The sequence below is a fragment of the Apis dorsata genome, unplaced genomic scaffold (assembly GCF_000469605.1).
Source record: "Apis dorsata unplaced genomic scaffold, Apis dorsata 1.3 scaffold_381, whole genome shotgun sequence".
NCBI lineage: Eukaryota > Metazoa > Arthropoda > Insecta > Hymenoptera > Apidae > Apis > Apis dorsata.
This window is the reverse complement of record NW_006263643.1, coordinates 252,922-258,106: the sequence shown is the minus strand read 5'-3', so window position 1 is coordinate 258,106 and position 5,185 is coordinate 252,922. Positions and strand designations below refer to the sequence as shown.

General features: G+C 24.2%; 1 long non-coding RNA gene across 1 annotated transcript in view; it reads right to left on the bottom strand.

Moving 5' to 3' along the window:
• The window catches only part of LOC116186012, a 9,812-nt gene extending 4,728 nt beyond the window's left edge, over positions 1-5,084 (bottom strand). The window contains exon 1 of the long non-coding RNA XR_004150932.1: positions 4,924-5,084. This is a non-coding gene — a long non-coding RNA (uncharacterized LOC116186012). The remainder of the gene's footprint in view (positions 1-4,923) is intronic.
• Between the last annotated feature and the right edge of the window lie 101 nt (positions 5,085-5,185).

The window sequence follows — 5,185 nt, the reverse complement described above, 5'->3', positions numbered from 1 at the left end:
CATGAAAAGTAAAATAGTCTATCTTTTTTTTTTTTTTTTTTTAAAATTAAGATATATTGGATAGACTATTGTATTGTTGGTGGAATTATAAAATTGATATTGTAAAATTAGAGTTGAATTTCATTTATTTTAAATATTGATATTATAAATAATTTTGCTACTCATTCAAAAAATTAAAAATTTATTTATTTATATTTATAGCTAATATGTATAAAAAACAATTTCTAATTGCAATAAAATAATTATATATATCTAATCCAGTCATAAATCTTATATTTAAGTTTGGATCATTGTTACTTTGATTTGATTTTTTTTATAGTGAATATATTTAAATAAATTTTATATAACATACAATTTGAAAAACAATCCAGAAATATAATTTGCATTATTTTATATGATGCACATCTTTATACAGAAATTTTAAATACCAATATATATATAAATGATTTAAATCTTGAAATTAAAGGTGCTTAATATAGAGATGCATAAGATTTAAATAGTTTCTTATAGAACATGATTGTATAAATCAATATTGCTAAATAAGCTTTAATTTACGACTTCATTGTACTAGTTCCATCAACAAAATAGTTTATTTTGAAATTTATATCAAATTTTCTCAATGAAATCTAACATAAAAGATTTTTTAAAAATACAAACTTTATTATATTTAAACATCTCTTTCTTGTTAATTTATTCATAATCTTATAAATATTATAAAAATTTAATAAGATGAGTTTTATAAGTTTCATGATTCGACGAAAACTAATTAATTAAAGTAATAAATAACGTTGCATTATTTGGATCTTAAGGGTGCATTAAAAAGTATTTCAAAAAAAGTTTAATTAAAATTTTCTTAGCTAATAAATAATAAGTACTTTCAAAATATTTTAATATTTTAGATAAAATATGATATTTAATAATCACTTGTGTCTTTAGTTAGATAAGTATTTTTACTTAGAAGGCTGTGAGGAAAAATGTTCATTAAAAATATTATATACATTTCTACAAGTTTAATGTATTATATACAATATATTATTTAATTTTAAATTATATATAGTATTAATGGGTATGCTCAATATAAACTAATATCAGTGTTAATATTCTTATACAAGTATATATAATATACTTGGATAAGTATAATATTCTTTTGCAATGTATTTTAAGTCATCCTTAAGTGTTCCAATTATTAATAATAATACAACGTGAAAAGTAATTTAAAAAAAATAATAAATAATTATTGACTTAATATTTCTGAAAAGAGACTACAAATTGTTTTCGAAAAATAACAAAAAACAAATTTGTTTTTCAAATAATCACAAATATCATAAAAAATTGAGTTGAGTGAAAAATCCATTATGACGAAAGCAAGAGCTGTTTGTGTTCTAAACTGTCCTAATGATTTTGGATAGTTGATACTTCGCACGAAGAACGATGGTTAATGTGATATCTCGTCATTTCTTTTTAATCTCGTTGTATATTCTCGAATGAAGGTATCGTCACTATCCATTGTGCTTCAATCAAACCAAATATATAAAAAAGAAAAAAAAAAAACGTAAAAAAAACGAAGAAAAATTCACTTTACGAAACTTCGTTGATGGTTTTTCTCATTCAATCGTCTGATTAACATAAAATCATTTTTATGCCCGTGATTTCCATTATATAATTAAGGAACCATCATCGAGGCTGATGTACACCAGAAGCATATCCGGTGACACATATGACTAGGTTACGAAATAATTAATCTCTCTTCTGCTCCAATAATAAGCAAGCTCCGTATATTTATTCAACGTGTATTATCTCGTGAAATGGAAAATCTGTAGACTAATCGTAACTAATTATTCGAGACGTTTTTAGCTCATAGCATATATTTTCATATATCAACCGATCCTTTCGTATTATAGTAACTGCTATAACTCGTTTGCCATAACTCTTAATTTCTTTTGATCTGAACAGTGAAAAGGAGCCACATTTCTAAAGGAATCAGAACGAATAAAAATAGGAGCTCCATTAGCTTCTTAAAGGTCAAATTATTTTACAAAATTCAATAAAGAATTTCATAATTTTATCTTTAGTTTCAAATTCAAAATAAAAGAGATTCAATCTAATTCATGATTATGATATGATTATACTTAATTTTGTATAAATTTAAAATGGAAAATCGAATTAACTTGAGATAAATATAATTGAAAAAAAATGAAATGATTCAAGTATGATCTTTAAGGGGTTAGTCAACGGGATAATGAATATATATAATTTGTCCAGAGATGTTCAAAATAATGTTAAGTGTTTCATTTAATCCTTTTCAGATTGCTGTTATTACTTATGATCATTCATGTAAACATGATTGATAAAACAGAAAAATAAATCAAGATAAAGAATGCAAAAAAAAAAAAAAACAAATTTTATGAATCATGACACTTGAAATCTGTACTCTTAGAATCTTAACTTGTTTTAAGATTTATAGATTGAATTATGAGTTTTGATTTATCACAATAATTCTGATTCTTATATAGAATCAAATATTCAACTTGGTTCATAAAATCTCTGAAAAATTATGCAATATCTTCAGTATCAAATATATTTTATGTATATACAAGTTAGATTTTTAATAATAGAGTAACATAAATTAGATTACTGACTGAAACCCATAAATTTTAAACAATCTAAAATTTTGAATGAAAATTACAAAATATTATTAACAAATTTTATTTAATTCTTATTTAATTATTAATTCTATAATAATTTGTGTAAAAATGTTTTTGAAACAGAAAAATAAATCAGGTTAAAAAAACAGAAAGAAAAGATTGAGAAAAAAAAGAAAATATAAAATAAATCATAGATACTTGAAACAGTCTATATCTCTAGAATCTCGAGCTCCTTCAAAATTTGTAGATTATAGACTTCATGAATTTTGATTTCTGATTAGAATTTCTACGAAATTGTTTAACATTTTTATTCTCGAATTATATTCAATATAATTTGTAGAATCCCTGAGAAATTATGAGATGTCTTCAGCTAACGCCAATTATACTACGAATGGAATGGTATAGGTTAGGTTATTAATTGAAATTCGTAAATTTTTCAATATTATCCTGAATGGAAATTGAATTATTTCAACGTTCTTATTATAAAAACCTATGAACAAGACACAAATTATTTGTCAAATGATTTTTGGTGCAGAACAAATCATTGCATTTTGAATCCTTCCTGTTTCTTTTTTCACGATTCCATTATTCGCACGATTCCAGCTATGTTTAGTTACGAGCAGTTTGATCAGAAGAACATATATCGCGTATCGGTCTTTTGTTTCTCCAGAAAGTATAATAAGAAGAGTTATTAATCGTAGATTTTTCTCGATCCCAATTCTCTTCAATATAATCCTCCTTATTTATCTCGCAATTTGCCCTCGACGAACGAAATTTATTGAAACAAAGCAAGAACGTTGCACGCGTCGATAGGAAACGCGATCGTATCGTTGTGGCGTAGAGCAATCTGTTAGTGCAGGGGCCTTATCCTAACTGCGCGGGTTTTGATTGGTTGTTATCGCGGTACCATGTGATCATTACCTTGTTTCATGGCGACCACTTGTTTCGAGTCGAAACTAACGCAAAACATTTTCACTGATTGAATTAGTATTTTATCCATTATATATGCTAACAAATAATTTTTGTTATGAAAAATATTTCTACAAAATACTTATCTGCAATATGATATATAATTACAATATAATATTGTAATATAAAAGTAGAATTATATTACAATATAATATACATATATTGTAGAATATAGAATATATTATAATATATAAGATATTCTATTGTAAGGTTTTACTTAATATAGAAATACATAGTATGTGCTTTATATGTGAATATTATAAAAGTTATTTTTAAAATTTTATAATTTTTATTTGCGTCTTATATTTGGATCAGTATTGCATGCAAAATTAATTACTGATTCTGATTGAGACTTACACAGTGAAAATGTTATAAAGGATTTTAATCGACGATATTTTTGCCAATCAGGAATAATTTTTATAATGTATTGTTTGGAAAAATTGAAGAATTGAATTTACTATTGCGTTTATGAATTTTAATATCTTTGTGATTATATTATATTAAGTATAAAAATACTTTAAGTAAAAAATAATTATATTCAAACTTTGCAATTAAATTATTTATAAGCTTATTTCTTTTTAAAAATTTTAATAAGTTTAAAAGAGAGATTTTGAAAAAGATATAGAGTTTAATGATACAATCTTTAAGAAACAGGATTATTGTGAAGCAAGCACAAAGCAAGCACAATAAATCAATTAACTAACAAATGTGCAATATTTTTTACTATTGTACGAATTTTTATGTTTTTATTTTTAATCGTTTTATTGATTCATTATATTTTCAAAACCAACAAAAGATCGAATGTTATTAAGATTATTATGGAAACGTTATAACGCCCAAGCTAACAAAATTTTTAAATATATTTATAATATCCAATCAGTATTATTTTATTCTTTTCATTTTTTTTCGTCTAAAAAAAAAATGACTTACTCTTTTATATGTATTATACTCAATAAGCATAGAATATAATACTTTTTGAAACATTCAAATACATATAATCTCACATATCACGTAAACGTAAAAAGATTAGATTTGCTCAATATAGGAATATATTTAAAAAAAATAAAAAATTATTTTCTGTTAAAATCATAATTTTTCAAACAATTCTCTTGCAAAAACAATACATTATAAAATTAAAATTGAATTATTAATAAGCATCTAAAACAAAAATTGAATTATTAAAAATAAATTAACAGAAATTTTGTACAATATGAAATAGACATAGAACAATAAAACAACATAAAATAACGATAATTAGAATCCTTAATAAAGCGAATAGAGAGTTAATTTCTCGATTGAGAGGATTGACGTGTATAAAGGCGAATGTAGACGTGGGTCCGCGATGACCCATATCAGTTGCCCAACCTTAACCGTAACGCAAGGCAATCAGTTAAGAAATAACTTAGTTTTTATAGGATATTGAAGCGCATGCGCCCTATTAATTAAGGGGCGCGGAATTAAGGGCAAGAATTTAAAAAAAAAAAAATAAAGGATTTTTTAGTTCTCTCGTCTGAAGGGCGCGTGGAAGAAGAAAAAAAGACTCGAGCGCGATTTTGAACGGCCGCGCGAAG